Source organism: Centropristis striata, chromosome 2 (genome assembly GCF_030273125.1).
Source record: "Centropristis striata isolate RG_2023a ecotype Rhode Island chromosome 2, C.striata_1.0, whole genome shotgun sequence".
Taxonomy (NCBI): domain Eukaryota; kingdom Metazoa; phylum Chordata; class Actinopteri; order Perciformes; family Serranidae; genus Centropristis; species Centropristis striata.
The window spans coordinates 43,647,234-43,669,012 of record NC_081518.1 but is presented as its reverse complement, the minus strand read 5'-3'; the positions used below and the strand labels follow the sequence as shown (position 1 = coordinate 43,669,012).

The window sequence follows — 21,779 nt, the reverse complement described above, 5'->3', positions numbered from 1 at the left end:
TTACGTTGGACAAAAGGACTAAAAAAGACACAAAATGCCAAAAAAAAGACACAAAATGACAAAAAAGACACAAAAAGACACAAAATGACTTACAAAGACATGAAAATTATTCAAAAATGGACAAAATAGCCCAAGACTCCATAGAGTTAAGTTGTTTACCCATTTCACCCATTGTTAACCCATTTCTTGTTCTTGTTGAAATGTACATTATTTTCCAGTTTTGGTTAAGCTTACCTTTTTTTATTTACCTCTGGCAGTTCACCACTTACCTTTGTACCCTTTCAAGCTGTTCATTTGACTTGAACTGCTTGAATTTCAATAAAAAAATGGAAAAATTGGGCTGTTCTAAAACTTTTGACCGGTAGTGTATATATGCTGCGCAGAGAATTGTGGGTCATAAAAGCATGCTTTCTTGCATACTTCCAAATGTGGCCGCATGCAGGAGGACATCCTGATGTTTTTGGCATATCGCATTTGACGTACTATGTATTGGGGCATACCAAATCTTTTTCTAGGATACTCTATAGTATGGTAATATGCGTATTGGAACACACAGTGTGTTGCTCACTCTGTGACTGACAGGTGATGTTTGGGTAGCAGATTGCGGGAACAACACAGCATCGAGCATTTAGCACTAAAGATTGAAGGTAAATATACAAAAGCAAGATCTCGCAGATTAGCATCTAAGCAAATTTCAACACATTCAGGGAAACGTTTGAAATGTCACAAAAATGAATTGTAAATCAGGAGCAGTTCAGTCAACGGCGTAGAAACGGATCAAACAGCTGCTTCAAAAGAGAATACAACTGCAACTTTTTCAGGTATGCATCTTAAGGAAGCATTGAAGGAATTTGCAGCGAAAAATATCCTATAATTTCATAAATCATGACTCATATTAGAAGTCAGAGCCAGTTGCTGTCAGCTCCTCAGTGTCTCTCTGTGAGGCCTCAGCCTAAATGCCACTCACTGACTTACATGCTACTTTAAAGGGGAGTGGCAGTCTTTTACTTCACATACTTTGAGCTGGCTTGATTATTTTTCTGGTGTTAAGCGGCGGCTTCAAGGCTGGATCAGATAACATCCTCCGCTGTGCAGCGTAGGCTCCTTTCACTGTTCTCTGCTTATGAGAACAAAGCTTCCTATTTTTTTCTGCATCGTTTTTGACTTACAAATGATGAACCTTGGACATTTTAGCAGTGGACTAAATGACTTTAGTTGAGTATTTACATTTCATGTTATTTTACACTTATAAAATTATATATATATATATATATATATATATATATATATATATATATATATATTGTACCTTTTGTTCTTCTACATTTATGTGATCATTTTACTTTTCAGACAAAATATTAGCAACAAATAAAATATATTATAGTTTAAGCTACCATGCATTATACAGTACGTAAAATGAGCTCCAAGTTTACCAGCTGCAACATTAAAATGATGAACACATCCATAATTAAAATCCAATAATATAATATACGTTATTTTGGAATGGGCTATTCTGTATAATGAGTATTTTCAGAACATTTTGATGCCAGTGACTTTGTCCTTTTACTGAAGGAAGATTTTGAAAGCATGGCTTTTACAGTATTCTACACTTTTACAGTATTTTACAGTATTTCTATGAGTACTTTTACTTGTGGGAAAGATCTGAGTAGTTCTTTTAGTACTGCGATGATTCCATCACCTTAAACTGGATATTGCAGTGTCAAAATAAAAAGTAATAATACAGAGAAAATGTAAAAAAAAAAGTCAGAGATTCATAAACAGAAGCAATTGCAGTTCATGTATTTGTTAGATTATTACCTGGATGTGTAACTGACATCACGTCCTCACAGGAAGTCCTGAGAAAAAATCAAGACGTGGGGGGGGGGGGGGGGGGGGGGGATGAACACACAATGTTTTAATGGGTATTTCTCTTCTGTCGCCAGTGTTGCAAACTTGTCAAGCTTCAAATGCGGGTGACTGTGAATTTCCTGGTGTGTGTGCTTTGTTTACAGGCTCTTGTCGTCCCACCTTCTGTGGAGCTGTCGGCGCTCTTCCTGACATCCGGCATTCATTGGAGCGGCGGCAGTCACACAGGTACGATCACACCGATTGATCACAGGAAAGGGGAGGATATTAAAGGTGTCTGTCACACTTACACACCCGTGCATGCATCTTTTGTTTTCATTTAAATCTTTGTTTATCCGGGGGAAAGTCAATTGAGCATGCACTTGTTAAGCAGCGCCATGCTTCTCAGTCACACTGCCAAGACATTTGTACCTGTGAGCTGCCCATTACAGAACCTGTTGGTGGGTCAGAGGCTCGCTGCAGATTACATCACAGTGAGTTATTCACATCATCATCATCATCATCATCGTCATCATCATCGTCATCATTGCCTCCTTTTTGGTAGCCAGAAAGATTAAATGAATGGGAATCCTTCCAGCAACAAACCCTTTCGGCTTTTATCCCGTGTTGGGGAGTAGTGAACTACCTGTAATCAAACTACTAGTTAAACTGTATTTTACAGTCACTTGGTTGTTCAACTACATTCATATTTGCGTAATTATTCAAGAGATTGATTAGCTTTTAGTGTCGTTAACAAATGAAATTACAAACAAGACTTTTTTTTGCATTATATTTTGTTATTATTTTGTATCAAACTATATTTCTCCCTTGGTTCAATTTCTTCCAGTGTAAAGCAACATGTAGCTTCGCCCATAGTGCATTTATCACACAATGGATGAATGTATACAGATAATATGACACATTGGTTGAATGGATGATAGTGTAGGGTGAATTAAAGTCACCATGCTGACCTTTAATGTGCAAGTGGACATAATCTATTCATGTTGAAGAGAATACATGTAGACAACTTTGCATGAGCCTCCTTGCATCTACAGTCATGGAAAGAATTATTAGACCTCCCTTGTTTTCTCCAATTTGTTGTTATTTTTAATGCCTGGTACGACTAAAGATACATTTGTTTGGACAAATATAATGACAACATCAACAATAGCTCATATGAGTTTCATTTAAAAGTTGATGTCTAGCCATTTTCCATGGTTTTTGGTTATTATCAAGAAAACCATGGAAAATGTGCATGCAAAATTGCACGGTTTCTGGATATTTTTTACTTGATGCATTGAAGGTATTAACCAAAATAACCCAGTACCAAGTAGTACTGACACTAAGTCAGTCAATACATGCCGAGATTTGAGATCCGATGAAAGTGCTTCATAATTTGGTAGTTTCACCTCTTTTCATATCGAACCTCGTGTGGGGACAGGAATGTGATTTGACAGTTGAAAAGTATTTTGGACAAAGACAGCCAAATGAACAGTGGTGGTGGCAGCTGAGAGTGTTTTATCTCGGGTGTCAGGCCACATATGTTTGCACTTCTGGTAGCAGAAAGACCTGCAGGATATGTTGGTGATGTCACAAGCTGACAGCCAAATAGACACCTCTGACTGTCGCTGCTCCTAATGCTTGTCAGGGTAAGGGTAAGAGTTCACAACCTGCTTCCACCCGAGAAATGAGATGAGCAGCAGAAAATATGAAATGTTTATTAAATGTATCTGACACATTGAAATAACAGCTGTGGCCTACTTAGTTTTTTACAACCTTATTTTCACAAGCTCCTTGCTCTAAATACTGGATGTCCAGATGCAGAACTATTGAGATGATTATCTTAAAATATTAATTTGACATTCATTAAAGATTGACTGGGAAACTCTCTTGAAACTGAAATTATGCCGTCAGCTAGATATTCTCTCTAAACATTTGACATTTTAATCATAAAATTGTTGATCAGCGCTGGCTTAGCACATCTGTATATTTTGCCAATAGAAAACAGGATTTATAGCAATACTCTGAACATTTGCATATAAACATATACATGTATTGAAGATGACATTTTCACTAGAACATGTTAATATGCTTAAATGTTAAAAGCAAGGTTGCGGGGGCCGGACCAAAACTCTGAACTAAATTCTGCCTAAATTTGACCACTTTATAAAATACAGTAAATGATCTGGTTTTGAGCTGCTACTGATAAGAATACATGTTATGATAAGACTATTAATGTGGAGTAAATCAAATATAGCATTCAAAAGTAGTAAATACTCCAATCACTATATCACTTTTCCATTTATTTTAAACTCAATTGTAAATGACCTTTAGCAAGGTTCGATTTTTTTTTCATGTTTGTAAATTTTCTAGGTGTTTTACAATGTTGTGATGCTTTTAGTTTGAAAAGGTGCCGTCCAGTGTGAAACGGGTGCTTTCATTTTGAAAGGCAGTGACAAACGGTAAATAATAACGAGTGCGTTGTAATTCATATAAAGTTTATATAAAGTATCAAAAGGCTTCTATAGTGTCTGACAGGACACAAGGTTTGTTAAAGTTTTTTTTCTTCTGTCATATAATATTAGTGGCTATATTTGTTGTCTTAACTTAGTAAAAGTGCTTGTTTGCTAAAGCGCTAATGCTAATGCTTGTTAGCTCTTACGGCTTCTACCCATATATAGTACAGTTGTGGCATCAAAACGTCCTGACAGTTTGTGAATACAGGCTGTGTGCATTTTTCCGTGTATAGAACATTTTGATCATTTCCCAGTATTATACAAGCTTGTTGCCCATAAAGTTGGAATAATTTGTTTTAAGACACCAGCCTCTGTTAATTGTGGCTTTGTTTTCAATGTGATATGTTTGGAAGAGAATGATCCATAAAGTTTTGATAAGATATACGTTTTATCTGTCAAAAATAAATCACATTGTCGCAATCATTTCATTGAAAGAGGTAAAAGATATTTTTTATTCCAACTGTATGAGCGTCAGTGTAGTTTCTCTTTCAGCACGGTTTTGTTTTGGTTCCATGGGGAATTTAAAGAAGAGGAAAGTTCTTTAGTATTTCTTTGTTACACTGTTTTGTTGCTGATTTGTACTGTAGACTAGATTTAATAACACATAATCCAAAAATATAAAATTCCATCTTTGGATATCTTCATAGTCTGGATATATGATCAATTTCTTAAAAAGTGACATGACATTAGGTCCTCATAAAAATTGAGATTTCAGTGGATAATAAAGCAGGTCTAGGTGTTATACATGGCCGCCCATAAAGTTGGAATAAAATATTTTTTTACCTCTTTCCATGAAATGATTGTGACAATGTGATTTATTCTTGACAGATTAAGTGTATATCTTCTCTCACTTTATTGATCAATCTCTTCCAAACATATCACAGTGAAAAGGTACAATTAACAGAGGATTGTGTCTGAAAACAAAATTATTCAAACTTTATGGCCGACCGTGTACATAATACCTCAGAAAGTTCATTGTCTATATGGAGAATGATTATGTCTTATTTTAACCATGTAAAACATGTCATTGAAATGAAGTAACCAGCCACGGATTGAGCTGCTCCAAGCAAGGTTATAATAGTTTTGGATTTTTCATTAGTTTTAGTTTTAATTTCGTTGTCAATTTTTGTTTTCAAATTCAGTTAGTTTTAATTAGTTTTTAGAGTGAGTTTGCTAGTTTTGATTAGTTTTATTTTTTGGAAAATGCTTAGTTTTAGTTTAGTTTTTATTAGTTTTAGTTTTTTGTAATGGGGTATTTGTTGGGTGCCAGATTCAATAAGGTCACAATAAATGTTTCCTTTATTTCCTTTGTCTGATCCATCTCAGCCCCAATAAGTTCATTAAGTCATAAAACCAGATAGATGAAATAGATTTCATATCAACCAAAAAGGTTTATGTATGAAAAAAGTTGTCAAAGACGAAAACTAAGGACATTTCACTATAATTTTAGTTTGTTTTAGTTAGTTTTGTAACCACACAATGCAGTTTCAGTTAGTTACCGTTTTTTAAAAAACTGTTTTTATTTTTATTTCAGTTAACGAAAATGTTTTTTCAATTCTAGTTTTCGTTATTTCGTTAGTTTTCGTTAACTATAATAACCTTGACTCCAAGTTAAATACATTTGGTGACAGTCTTTTTATTTTTAATTTTTTATTAATTTAGACAAAGCACAACACAAATCACCAATGAACAAACACAGAGAGAAAAACAAAAACAAAACAAAAAAACACAACAACAACAAAATCACAAAACCAACCCAAATAAATAAATAAAACCACAATAATAAACAAGAACCTTAACACATCAAAACTAAACAAGACACAAACATACATCAAACATAATTACCACATAAAACATACAGTATATCAGTAAACTTGATAACCTAAGAGAAAATAAAAAAGGGTTAAGTTACACCAGGTGACAGTCTTTTTATGACATATTGGCTAAGTCCACACACACACACACACACACACACACAAACACACACACACACTCCCGCCTGTCAAACAGCCACAACGCTGTCAATTTCTCTCTATGTAGCTCAAGGAGACAATTAGCAAACAGAGGTGACATGGTTAACAGGTGCAAGCCATTATTCCTGGAGCTGGAGGAGCGTAGCCACCCCATCTCTCATGGTGATGGGCCGTTATAGTGTGTGTACTGTATGTGTGTGTGTGTGTCAGTGTGTGTCAGTGAGTGATGGGAGATCATATGACATGTACAAGTGAGGGATATGTCTGCTTTGTGGGGTTAGGATGCTTCATCCCGCCTGGTTGTTTGTAATCAGGGCGCCATCATCATCATCATTGTTGTCATTGCGCTCCAACACCAGGAATTAGACTCTCATTCTTAATGTAGGTGCGTCACATTTATCTCCTCTTACATCTCTCCAACAACTTCCTTTTCTTCCTCTTTCCAATTATTACTCACATACACTCACTCCTCTGTATTCTTTTAATTCATAATAGAGCATCGTCCTGAGAGTTGGCTTCCTGAGAAACAGAGAAAGAGACGAGGGGGTCAAGCCGGTTTGTAAAAATTGATTGCTTGTAAAGTGCTAATCAATGGAAACCTTTTCTCTTGAAGCTGGGAAATTCATGTTATAACATTTATTATAAGATTCAGAGCAGCAGGGATTGAATATATATGGCAGCTGTCCTCTTCAGGATATGCTGAGCCTTTCTGAATTATCACACTGCATCCACATATGCCTCACCATCGTGAAAAAATGAAGACATATTTAACTACAAATGTAGCATTCACATTATATTATTTTTGATGGTATCAGATGCTCCACACACACATATTTTGTCTTCATACCTTAATAATAATAATAATACGATGCTACATTTCTCCAGTCAAACTGCGCCTCGGTAATGATCTGCTGTTTTGAAACACATTTCCCGGCTGTAGTTTTATTAATCAAATATAGCATGGGTGAGTCATGTCGTTTTGGCTTGTGTCATATCGGAGGTATGTGGCACAGATTTCCCTCATATTGGAAGCAGAGCTAACACATGCTCCCCTTGACGTATTCTCACACCATTTCTCACACAAAGCACTCACACACAAATTTGCGGGCGCACACACACACACACACACACACGCACGAACCCACACGCACACAGAGATGACTTATCTAGAAAGAGATTCATAAACAGACCAGCACACACACACACACACACACACATATATGGATGAGCTTTTACACTCATATAAAACCTTGACATACCAAACCTGCTGCAGAAAAAAAGTCAGTTGCTTCCAGTGAAACTGCATCTACACTGTAAAAAATGTTTGTAGAAATAACAGTAAAACACTGTCAAATACATCAGAAATAGGGCATAAAATGAAAAATTGTATATCACTGTATTTTTCGTACAGTTTTGCTGTAAAAATATAACATTTTCATGCAAAATTTATGGAGAAATAGCATGATGTGTGAATGAATGACACAATAACCCTAAAAAATAACAGGATTATTCAGTCTAAATGACATTTTTTGCTGATATTTACATTTAAATTTAGAATAGAAAACCCACTCACTGTCATTTTTACGGTGAGGTTCTGGCAACCACAGCTGCCGGTATTTTTCCGTAAATTAAACAGATTATTTTTTACAGTGTACAGCAAGTTTGAAATACTTAACTTGACCAATTTTAACCGTTTAATGCCACGTTATATCTTAATCCCACTACATTTATTTGATATTAGTTAGTTATTACTTTGGATATTAGGCGGGTTCACTGACAAATAAAAATTACCTATTTTTCCTCTTACTTGTAGTTCGATTTATTTAGATTATTTTAGTGTGAGTTGCAGAATATAATCTTATTAGATGGCACTTTTCTTGAGAAAAAAAAATACATTGTGCTCTCTTACGTTGGAGAAAAAAACAATAAGGGGCTCCATAAAGACTTTTGATAAAGTAAAGAATCCCTTTCTTACGTATTTAGGAGAAAACCCAACTGCCTGCTATTCCAGAAAAAGAAAAAAAGTCTTATCAAGTCTTAAAAAAAGATTTATTTATGCTTGCTCTTTCTGCAAGTTTCATTTATTTCCACAAATGCATATTTTAAAGTCTACTACTTTATATTTTATGTGAATTTTTACCATGTGTTTTTATACATTTTGGATTTTTTAAAACTTTGTTTATCTTCATTATTATTATTATTATTATTATTATTATTATCACAATCATATAATTTCACATTCTATTTTCCTTGTTTTTTTGTGTGTACATAATAATAATAATAATAATAATAATAAAGGTAAAAATCTTATTAACACTAATGACACATTTTTATTGCCAGATGTGATCAAATTAAAATGTCTTTTTGCATTCCAGAAATAACTTTTCTGGCATATCTGCACAGCCTCAGCTTGGCTCAATAGTTCTTTGAAGTGATTTAAGGTTGAGTTCATGTTCATGAGTTCAACATAACTTGGTCTTGTTGGCTGCAATTAATGACTATTGAAGCTACTGACAGTGAAGAAACGTGTCACATTCACTTTTACTTAAACTGATTTTGTCTTGCATGGTTGTTAATATTTGAAGGGTCTAGACAGAAGCATTTTTTAAATCTATATTCAAAGCGATTTACACCAAAACCTGACATTGATTCCACTGCTGGAATCATCAATGTGATGTCAGACAAACTAGAAAACCTGCACTCCATTTTCTGATGATTTTTTCCTTAAGAAGACAGAAAAAGAACAACATAAGGTGCAGGGGTGGTGGGTGGAGAGGGGTCAATTTTCCCACAGTTTCCTCTTCAGTGTTGTTGGGTTAAGATTGTCACTGCTGTGTGGCACTCTACCCCGCTGGTATAAATAAGACATGATTGGCATCACAGCAGAAGAAAAACTCTCTCTCACTCTGTCTCTCTCTTTATCTCTCTCTCTCTGACAGCCTTCATTTGCTGGAGGAGTGGCAGACTTGGTGGGAGTTAATGATTATAATTATTTTTCTTTTTTTTCCCCTTTTTTTTACATTGTGGGATAATTATTTAAGAGGTTCGTGTAGTCATTGTTGTAATCAGTAAAGAGAGATTACAGAAAATCTGCATGCCAACAGATGGCACTTGGCTGTTGTTGTTGCTTCATATTAAACCCAGTGCGGCACACTCGGTAGCAGGCAGGCAAGAGTGAGGGGACAATCAGAAAGGGGCCAAATTATAAAACAATTTGTCCTTCATCATAAATCAATTTATCATATCACTCTGTCCCAGAGAAGAAAAGGAATCAAAAGTAGTTAGTATCGTGTGTGTGTTCTATCCCACTAACACACTCCTACTCTTCCCAACGTGGAGGGGTTTTGGGGCATGGTGGGAGCTGCTGGTGGATTTACAAAAAAGCCATTCAACACAACAAACAGTATTTGATCACAGAAGCCCAGACCCCATGACTTTATCTATTAACACCACAGTGTGCTGCCATGGTCGTTCACACGCAACCCAATTCGCAAAGAAGGTCAGCGTTTGTTAGCTTAGCTCCTCTGGGACACCGGCTGCTTCAGCCACCTCCTGGTCTGGGAGCTGCTGCCACTTTCAGTTTTTATCCAAAGTTACATATTGTATCTGTTTTTTCTTCTACGTCTATTTCTCTTCATGTGTTCCTTGACAAGTGTGAAAGAAACAGATAAATACCAAGTGAGGCGAGGGCACTTGCTATCCAGGGTCGGGGAGCAGGAGGAGCACCAAGGCCGCTGGCCTACATTCCTGACTAATTGTATAATTGGAAAAGCTCTCCAAATGAGCAAGCAAGCCCCCCCTCCCTCTAACCCCCTTCACCAACTACCTCCCCCTACTCACTTAACACCCCCTCACCCTCACCCACCCCCACACACATGCACGCCCTTCAAAGCAAATCACAAAAGAGCATTTTGGGAATAATAATAATTTCAAAAAGCGTCCATTATTAATCCCACACACTAGCATCCCTGGCAGCAACAGCTAGGCTACACACACACACACACACACACACACACACACACACACACACACATCATGGCATAGAGTTGTAAGCGTAATGTTGGTGTTGTAGTTGTGTTTGATCCAGTTAAAGGCTGGGTAAACAATTATGTCCGAAGGCAAAATCATGAATTCAACCTTTATTTGTTAAAATACTTAATCACAATGTGACAGTGTGGGTGAAAGTGTGGCTCCTTTAAGGCGAGACACTAAAAACAAAAACATTTTGGGGGTATTTTACTTTCATTGCATGTCTTCTTTCAGACTTTTAGTGAAAAGAAAACATCCCAAAATACACATTTATGTTTATTTTACTACAATTTGTCTATTTACATCTGTAGATTTCTCCCAAATTTACCAAAACTTAGCATCAGAAAAAAACACCTAATTTGCATGTTTAATTATAAAATTCAGAAAACTTGTAATGGAAAAAATAATTGTCTTGATGTAAGTAATCAACTGGGGAAGTTTCATGGTGATATCTATTGGTTAAACTTTGTTTTTAAAAAAAATACAAGATTCACTTCTAGCATCTACACTTGGATGTGGATGGTTAAATAAGGATGGTCACAAAAAAGCAGCTCAGGCTTGGACTTAGTGCCTTGTAGTTCCATGCATGGGTCAAGCTCCACAAACTCCCACAATGCAACTTGATACTGTTTTTTATTAGATCCTGAAATGTTACGTTTCAAATCTCTCACCCACAGTTCATTTGACTTTTTGTTATGAGTTTGGATTCTCATATCCAAAATGAGATTACCCCAATTTTATCATCATCGTTCAAATTGAACCATCACAGAAACACTCTCAAAATAAGTTTGTCTTGGTATGTTTTTTGTCTATAGTTTGCTTTGGCCCTACTCATACACATATAGTGTATTTGTTTATTGATGAGAAAGCGGGAATGGTTACCTCAAGTTTCTTGGTGATGTTTTCTCATTCACACATCATTGAAAAGTGTAAATTAGTAGTTAATTAGGTGAAATCTTGCACTTGACTTTGTCGTGTCAGTTTTGTTGTAGCACTAAATCACCCATAAGTACAGTAGTTGTTTATTGTTATTAGTGCTCATTATTGTCCTTTGGGGATTTTTGGGATACTTCGGGCATTTAAAAACAAGCCCTATATCACACCACACAAATATTTTCTTCTAATACGGTCATTAAAGGCTGATTTATACCAAAGGCTGTGCATAAAAAGAGTGGACGTTTTCTAAAATATCAATAAAACAGTTGATTTGCTTATCCTTTGTGACATATATTCAATTAAAAACTGTACAAAGTAAATATATTTAATGTTAAAACTGATAAATGTATTTTTTGCAAATATATACTGGAATCAGGCTCATACTTGGATCATGAAACAAGGTGGGCCAAAACATAGGTGATGATTAGACAACTTATTATAGGTGTATATTATATAGCCATATACAACCAGGCTGTATAGTACTCCTTATGATGAGTAAACTGAATTCATATTTAGATTGTCCCTTTGAAAACATGTCTACGCATTTTGTTGAAAAAGTTGAAAAAGCACTCTAAACTTTCTTGTCATTTTATTTTTTTGCCGTAAATAAATAACATTGTTCCCAATATGGGATGATCTACCTGTGTGCTGTGCATAAAAAGAGTGGACGTTTTCTAAAATATCAATGAAACAGTTGATTTGCTTATCCTTTGTGACATATATTCAATTAAAAACTGTACAAAGTAAATATATTCAATGTTAAAACTGATAAACGTATATTTTTTGCAAATACATACTGGAATCAGGCTCATACTTAGATCATATGATTAGACAACTTATTGTAGGTGTACTATATAGCCATATGTACATATGTAAATACCTGTATAGTACTCCTTATGATGAGTAAACTGAGTTCATGTTTAGAGTGTCCCTTTGAAAACATGTCCACGCATTTTGTTGAAAAAGTTGAAAAAGCACTCTAAACTTTCTTGTCATTTTATTTTTTTGCCGTAAATAAATAATATTGTTCCCAATATGGGATGATCTACCTGTGTGCTGTGTTAGCGCTCATATTTTACTGTTAGTACTGGAGCTCATGGTCAAATTGGATTTCCTGATTTATGGCCCCTGCCACGCGCCGTTCATTTCCATGGCTACTGAGGGACGGGACGGGGAGGGGAGGGGGGGGGGATGATTTCTGAGGTCGACAGCGGTGTCTAACGGGATTGCGGGGTGCCGTTAAAACGAAGCCGTTAATTAATGCTATTGATCAGCAAAAAAATAGAGGCAAATGTGATTTGCATACAGCCCGAGTGATCAATGCATTAACCGATTTTTTTTCTCTCTCCTCTGAAATCTGATTTCCTGAGTTTTCAAAGTGAAAGAGAGAGAGTTCAGACTAATGTGGATCGATTGGGTCTCTCTCAGACAAGAATACAAAGCATTTTATTAGCCGGTGAAGGGTGAAACATACCAGGACACAAGATGCAGTTTGAAGTTGGATTATGTATTTATGTCTCATTTCAGCAGGAGAGGGAACGGCCATCATCTGCCTTTACATATTTGTTATCATATTTTTTTCTTCTTCACATAGTGTACAGAAAACATGGTAATAAGGTGATACTTCTGTAGGGCCAAACACAATCTGTTTTCTAAAAGGCAACAATGTAAAAAGAAAAAAAGATGACAATAACAACAGGGGCATGAAAAAAAACACACAAGAGGTGTTAAAAAAGCAATATGTTGTTTTTTTTCCTCCTTTCTCTGCCTCTCTGTCAAGAGCAGCTTATTATAGCGTATTGATTTATAAAGCTTTAAATGTGATCCTCCATGTCCAAGTCAAGGGCAGGGAGTGAAAGAGAAAGAAAGAGACGAACAGAGGGAGGGAGGGAGAGAAAAAGAAAGGGAGTGGGAGAAAGAAAGAAAGAAAGACGAAGGCAAAGGGAAAAAGGCGTCTGGAGACGGATAGAGATAGAAAGAGAGCGTCCACGACAGGGGGAAGTGACAGCAAGGCATTTTCAGAGCCGCTCTGGAACACAAAAGGGTAATTGTTTTAGCCCAGATGTTGCTTTCGCACAACAAGCAGGATACAATGTTCCTACTGAGCTGATGAGCCCAATCAGTGAAATGATTAAAAATTGATTTTGTCCCTGTAATTACAGTATGTAAACTACTTAGCCGGGATTGCAAAGGAAGTGATTTTCTAATTACGTATATACTCTGGTGTCTAATGATTGGTTTTTTGAAGTAATGAAGAGAGGGTCCTAACGACTCCACTGTGTTCTGTTGTTGAAGGGAGAAGGCAAGAGAAGGGGAGCGTGGGGGGAGGTGGGGGGGAGAATGAGAGAGCATCGTTAGGGCAAGACAGCAGGCTTGGATACAAAAGGGGGATGAAAATTGAATTTTTGCCAGCCAGTGCTAGCACGCTAACACGGGGGCCCTGTGTTCGTTTGCATGGGATCTGGAAGCTAAATGGAGGCTGTGACTTCTCATGGGGGTCGCCAGGCCCTAACCAGCCCCGGCAATCTGGACCCTGCAATTAAAACCTCATGGGGGTTAGGGATTCAGGACATCACACATGCACAAGAGAATTAACACCCGAGTAGGCCACAAGCACACAGAAATAAACATATAGCTCAGCCCTTGTGCTCGTATATATGTATATATATATATATCCCACCAAGCTTCAATAAAACAAGTAACTTCTAATAGAAACTGACTCATAGGACCAGAGCCCACAGCTGAAATCAACTCAGAACAATGCAGCAGTTAGATCAGTGTTGCTGTGTCCTTTAATGCACACCCACAGGAACATTTATCCTGTATTGTGATTTAGATGACTGATTTTCAGAGAGCAACTTACTAATTTTGCAACATATACTAATACAACAGTTCTTGTAATATCTTACGAAATTTCTCTTAGGTGTTGTGAAACTGTTGCATGATTGCTGTTTTAAAAGCAGGTTATTGTTGTGAACCATAAGGCAAGGCAGGCAAGGCAAGTTTATTTATGTAGCACAATTCGGACACAGGACCATTCAAAGTGCTTTACAGGGGCAAGATTAAAATACATAAAACACATGAGAAGACATTTAAAAGCGAATTAAAAAAAAAAAGAAAAAAAAGGGAATGAATAAAACATTTAAAAGCGACTGAATAAAAATTACAGGTTAAAATGGAAACAGAAAAGTCTTCAGACTTGATTTAAAAGAGCTGAGAGTTGCAGCAGACCTCAAGTTCTCTGGGAGTTTGTTCCAGAGATTTGGTGCATAAAAACTAAACGCTTAGTTTTAGACACCAAAACTACTTGTTTACAGACAGACATAAGTTATTGTCTAATCCAAGTCTTGCCAAGAAAGTTAATTAGCTTATTTCCAAAATGATGAACTATTCCCCAATCTCTGAACTCATCGGCTACCGTCTACATCTGGGAATGATTTTGTCTCTGTGGGCAGCAGACAATATTTCTGGGGTTACCCAGGTAACAGAAATCCAGGTAAAAACTTCCTCTTCCATGCACCAGCCATTGTTTACAGTCCACAAGTAGCCAGTTAAGCTAAATTAGCTAAACTACTAATTTGTTAACTCTCCATGAGACGATAGCTGATGAGTTTCTGAGACAGCACTTTGACCAATGTGTTCCACCTCTTTTACTTTACATATTTACCATTTACCTGCAGTCAGCCACAGCCTGCTCAACTGTGATTGGTCAGATCTATTCAGACTACAAACAGAAACCAGAATGCTTTGGATACCAAATGATGGTCTTCTTGCCTACAGATTCTGCATTCATATGTCTAATCTGTTTATAAGGATTAAGTATTCCCTTAAGTACTCAATTGAAACCTTTCCCATATCTATATATAATACACCCAATGTGATGTGGTTTAGTAAGACCAGCTGCTGACGGTGGTTTATCTATTAACATACTTAAGATAGATACATACAGTTTTACAGCTTTAACAACCTGTTTAAGACTTTGTTCTTTGTGACATTTCCTAGGATATCATATAAACCCTTCATGAGAATACTCAGATGCACATGCCATTAAGAGCTTCTTAATTGTTCAGTATGACAATGATGAAAACTTAAAACAAAGCGTCGTTTTTCTTTAGCAGGTTCTGGAGCTTAAGCCCCTCATAGCCTCCTATGGGTTGTTAAGAGCCTTCTTGAGATGTCTTGAGTTACGATGCTTTTGGGAAAGATGGATTTTAATATCACCTTAGCCTTAAGATGCTTTTGAGAAAACAGGACCCAGGACAATGCCTGAAATCAAGATTTAACCCATAAGAACCCACGGTGACACCCATGTAACAAACACTTTAAATATTCTAGAACAGGGGTCTCAAACTCAAATTACCTGGGGGCTGCTGGAGGCAGTATCAAAATGACCAAAAAATCTAAATTACTTAAAAAAGACACAAAAAAGACAAACAAAATGACTTAAAAAGACACAAAATGACCAAAAAAGACACAAAATTACAAAAAAGGACACAAAATGACAGAAAAAAACTAAATTACTTAAAAAAAGACACAAAATTACTAAAAAAGAGACACAAAATGACCAAAAAAGACACAAAATGACTGAAAAAACACTAAATTACTTAAAAAAGACACAAAATGACAGAAAAATAAATAAATTACTTAAAAAAGACACAAAAAAACCCACAAAATTACTAAAAAAAAAGACACAGAATGACCAAAAAAACCCACCTCATAAATATGTTCTGCATGGTTCACTTGGTCTGTGGTATATCCCCCATAACTTTCCTTTATGGGGGATGGGTTCTTATGGGTTAAAGAACAGTTGTCATTTTCATGCACAAAGAATTGGTGCTTCTTCATTGACTTGTTTCTAAAGAAAAGCATCTCTCTCTCTCTCTCTCTCCGTTTTCTCCTCTGTTCCCCTCTCTTTCCCGTCAACCACAACTTGATAGGCCGTCAAAGATGTAACCTTTGACTCTGGTTGTAAATTAGAATCAACCATCAAGTCCGGTGCAGAGTGTTATTGTGGCGAGGCATGGAGACAACCAAGGAGTCACTCTATCAGACAGGGAATATAGAGATAAACTTACAGGGTCGCAGAGCACATAAAGAGCACATAAATCATAGCTCACAGAATGAGTCACCGCCTCCACCATGGCTGCGCTCTCCCTTCTTCTCTGCTCTTAACATATCTAACAAAGCTCAACATATTTTCTTATCCTTATCTTCTGTTCAATATTCAATATTTAATTATGACTTTATTCATTTATTTTTTTTAAAAGATTTTTTCTGGAGAAATAAAAGGACGTGAGTTAAGCCTCTGATTATTGGGAGGGAAAGATCTGTGGTTTTTAGTTCCTTGGGAACATTAATAAGTGACAGAAAGCTAGATTAAGAATGCTGGGATGCGGCTAGAAGAAAAAACGACAAAGCTTTGAAATGCTGCCAGTATCACCAACTGCACTCTTCTGACACAGCTGATTGTAAGAGAAGCCGATAGCGCAGCCGGGGTAGGCCTTTAATAATTCATTTAGTTAGACTATGATCTATCATTTTGTACCTTTTGACATGCGATATTGAAATTTAATATTGCATCAATACAAATGATGTATTGCCAGTCGTCAGGAGAAAGGATGTGGATTGCAAAAAGATCTTTGCAAATGTCTTTTCACTCCTCTCTCGCTCTCTCTTTCCTTTCCAAAGCTTCATTGTACTTGAGTAGAAAGGCATAAGAGAAACATCTGTCTTTTTTCCCCCCTTAACTCCTGGCTTTGATATGTGTGTTTAAAAAAATGACAAGTTAAAACGCTCAGGGAGAAAGTCTCCTGCTCAAACCAGAGTCAAGAGAGGCTTGGGAAGAGAAAAAAAGAAAGGGGGGTGGAAGTGAGAAGCAGAGGGAACATGACAGCAGTGGCTGAGGGAGACGTCACACGTTGTCGAGATCTTTGACATGACTCTTTAGTGCGGTGAAATCCCATAGGCGATATTCGGGCTCCGATTGGAGCGTTAGGTGCTTGGAACCAAAGGCTGCTGTTGCGGTGTCAGTCTAGCCCGGCTCCCAGACTGCTGCCTGTACGCAGTCTGCTCTGTGAGATAGGGATGCACCGATAGCAGCGCTGGCTGATGTCAGTCTGAAGTAGATTATACGTGTCAGAGGATTTCCTCACCACTAAATGCTGCCACCAAGGGAGACAAGCCAAAAAAAAAATCCAAATGAAAAAGTGGATTTTCTACATTTTCCACTGTTTCATATATAGATGATGAAGAAGTTAAGACTTCCATTATTTTTTCAGTGATACCACACTAATGAACGAAGCTAATATCAAAGTTACTAAACACAGGTGATCTCAAACTGTTCAATACTTACTTCCAGTGATCCAATCCAATCCCCTTTATTTATATAGCACAATTTTAGCAAACACAAGGTTTCCAAAGTGCTGCACAAACAATAAATACATAACACAATACAAAGAGATGTAGTAAACAATAGATCAGTAAGATGCAATAAGATGCAATAAATTAAAAATGGGATAAAAATAAATAAAATAAAATGTAAAATGTACTGCCCGCACAAAATACTTCCAGTGATGGAAGAAGTATTGAGATCTTTTACTTAAGTAAAAGTACTAATATGACACTGTGAAATTACTCCACTACAAATAAAAGTCCTGCATTCAAAACTTACTGAAGTAAAAGTACAAAAGTATCAGCATCAAAATGTACTTAAAGTATCAAAAGTAAAAGTACTCATTATGCAGAATGGACCCACTCAGATTGTTTTATATGGTCCAAATATATCATTACATTATTTGTATTGATGCTTCTATGTAAACAGAGCTTTAATTTAATTTTTTAAACATCAAATTGATCATGTATTTCATGTTAAATCTCGATCTGTAAAGTAACTAAAGCTGGCAGCTAAATGTAGTGAAGTAAAAAGTTCAATATTTGCCTAAAAATTTAGTGGAGTACAAGTAAAAAGTTACAAAAAATGGAAATACTCAAGTAAAGTACAAGTACCTAAAAATCTTACTTAAGTACAGTACTTGAGTATATGTACTTAGTTACTTCCCACCACTGCTTACTTCACGACAGAAAAAACATATACTTCTTAAATTTAGAACACTTTTGCTAAAGACACAAGCACCTGCAATTCTAACCTTTTTTTGTTCAAACAATATCTAATTGTACACAAAAGGAACCCAGAATGTGTACAATACATTGTATAATAGTTTAATTGTGCAATAAAATATTGTATATATATAGATCATTCTGACTAATGCACTTTCAAAATAAAAAAAATGATTGTGCACAAAAATGAGAAATGTCATTGTCATACAAAAAAAACTTATTGTTGGTGAGTCTCATTATTTAAATCAATGTATCTGTATCTTCCAAATATACTTAAATGTTTAAATAAGCTAAAATAAAGATTTTGAATGCTTAAATATCATCTTTGCCATTTTTTAATGTGCCAATGCCCCTCTGATTAAACACTGGCCCCTCCTTGGCCCCCACAGTAAAATTGGTCTAGAACCGCCACTGATTGTGATCTTGATGCTGTTAGAAAAGAATTACCATCCTGTTGCTGCCAATGCTGGAATGGCAACTTTTTCTGCAAGATTCTCTGCCATTGAATCAGACTTCCACCATCTGAAGGGACGTTCACACACATCTGAATTTGTAGGACAGCCAAAAGAAACGCTCTCTCACCGCTTGAATTACAGTATACTGACAGGTTGTTGTGGAATTTTTGCCCAATGAAAAAAATTAACGAAAAAAAACGACTGTTTTAACGTTTACAGTAACGAAGATATTATTTAACATTTTAACAAGAGTAGCTCTTTCTTGTGGATGGAGAACTAATGTTATTAAAATGCACAAATCATTAGGTTGGTTAGATGTAAAAACTAGATTTTTGTCATTACTGATGGTTTTTATTAAGAATGTCATAATAACAAGATCACCTCTTATTATTTATAGAAATTTGTCTTTCAGTTCAGATGCACATAATTATTTAACAAAGCATACAGTTGGAGGTTGTTTCACTTTACCATATATATATATATATATATATATATATATGTATATATATATATAACATTTCAGGGTACTTAGACGGTTATTAACAGCTTTATTTTTTTACATATTTTAAGTGGTATCACTGAAGAACAGACAGCTTGACAGGTGGGCAACATTAACTTAAGGGTGATTATAAACTTGTCAACTGTCACCAAAAAAACAAAAACAAAAAAACTGCCTAGCCCAGCTTTAATGTTAGCAAAATAAATCTGTTGTGGTACATTAAATGCAGTCAGGGTTAGCAAACTAAAACTCTTTGGTCAATGTCAATACCAGCTTTCTCAAAACCTGATCCAATTAAAGCAGAATAAATAATAGTAGAGGTAAGACTAAACTTTGTTCTTTGTTACATCTATCAGTACAAATTGATGTCTGGTGACACCAAATACTCTTACTGTGGTTATTTGATATCATCTGGCTTTGAAATATAATTGTTTGACTACATCTATTCCCATTTGGGAAAAAAAAACAAAACAGAAGTGAAGTTGTGCTCCGGAGCTCCACTGAACTGCTGCAGACATGCTCGGTGTGAACGGATCCTAACACCGCTTCATCACCATCCACTGACGGCCCATGTCACATTCATTGTAAAAAAATATGGCTTGTGATGGGCTTGATGATTACAGATGACAGTGTTGATGATGATAGCGACGCTGACAGTGACAATAATGATTATGACAATATAGAAGGTGGCCATTACAGTGATAGTTGGAATCATTCTTCACCAGAGAATTATTACATATTCAGCTAAGATACACCTAACCTTTACAGCTCTGACGCGTTTCCTCCGCATGTGTAAATATATTTCAACAGACGGATCAAACTGAGCGTGTGTAAGATGTGTTTTGGCGCCGACTACGACATCTTTTTTTCACGTGACTTCGGGTGAATCAGACACATTGACCTGTTATTATGTGTGTTTGTGCAAACCCGTGTCACTCTTGTTCCAGAGAACTGATGAGTGTGTGCAGCTGTGTCATTAACACCACGTTTTGTCTCTGTATATTTGCATTTTTACCACTAATATACGGATGTCAATTAAACAGGGGAAGGAAAAGCTGTTTAGGTGACGATCCCTGCATGCATTTGTGGGATATTAATAACAGCTCCTCTCTGATTTCATGGCCTACTCTTGGAAAACAACACTTGACACTATATACAGTGAGGTTGTCTCACACGTATAGCAATGTCTTTGTTGATTGCATAAAAAAATACATTTTAAAAAATTCTGTAGAGTAAACACAGCACATTGTTGCTAATATCTGCATGGCTTCCAGGAGTGTTGACCTTTATCTGTGCCCTGACACTGCTCTGAACATGGAGGAAGTCTGCCATGCTTGTAGGTGTCTGAGTATGTTAACAGTGGGGAAGAAAGACACAGTGAGAGAGAGAATTAGGTGCAGTTGGGAGGTGCCTTGGGTTGCACTGGGTCGTGGTGTGCCTCCCTGCTCTCTGCCTTATGTCAAGGCTTTATTATTTCACCTGCCAAGGTCTTGACCTCCTAAAGCTTGGACTGACTTTCTTGCACTTTGCAGAAAACAGATTTTGATGCAGCCTGTTGAAAATGCATGTAAATACAAGGCACCCCCAAAAAATATTCAATTAAATATCTTCTGTTCCGCCAAATCTAGCAATTTAACCCATTGAAGCCTGGAAAGCGTTTACGTCGTTTTGTAGTATTTGTATAAGCTCTCAAATACTTTTTGAATTTCCTTTCTATCTGCTACAGAGGCTGAAAAATCTATTATTTAGTAGAAGCGTTGACACTACTGTTGAATTTCCAGAAAAAACTTCAGGTTTTAGGGGCTTATTTTAAAATCGTCCAGAGGTTTTACAGGAAGTTTTAGGCGTCAATGGGTTAAAGGCAAGGAAAGTTTATTTTTATAAAAACACAAATACACATAAATAAGGTAAATAAATGCATTAGCATTCAAAACCAACCATCTCCAAACCATTCAGCAACAATTCGTGTGATTTGTCCTCAAATAAGATCCACTGAAGTGGTTTTTAAATGAGTGCAGCAGCAGTTGGCAGGATGTCAGTACGCCCTCATACCTAAACGTAACAGTCGCAGTTTTACAGATGTGGTTAATGGTGTCACTGTTTGGCAACAAACAGTAGGTTGAGGCAACAAATCTACATGTTAAGGCTTAGTTAAATATAGTTTGACACAAATAACTCCTGCCGGATGTGAAACAGTTACGCAAGTTACGCAAGTTATGTAGATGACGTAGAACATGGAAGCTAAATTATATGCAATACTTAAAAATATAATGTTAACTTGATGAAAGCCCTTTGAAAGAGCTCCCAAAGTTAACAATATGTCGGTTTACCCAAAATATCATAGCCTGGCTGATTTTCTTCTTATTTTGACTGATTTCGATATATTTCTTGGTTGCAACTTTGGTTTCTC

At 36.4% G+C, this 21,779-nt stretch overlaps 1 protein-coding gene across 4 annotated transcripts in view; it reads left to right on the top strand.

Annotated features, from left to right (window-relative positions):
* The window catches only part of znf536 (zinc finger protein 536), a 331,204-nt gene that overhangs the window by 108,099 nt on the left and 201,326 nt on the right, over positions 1–21,779 (top strand). For 3 of the 4 annotated variants that reach the window (XM_059351790.1, XM_059351771.1, XM_059351781.1), the window contains one exon: positions 2,013–2,094. The exons of the other annotated variant lie outside the window; for it this stretch is intronic. The gene's annotated coding sequence lies outside the window, so the exon portion shown is untranslated. The remainder of the gene's footprint in view (positions 1–2,012; positions 2,095–21,779) is intronic. 4 annotated transcript variants of the gene reach the window in all.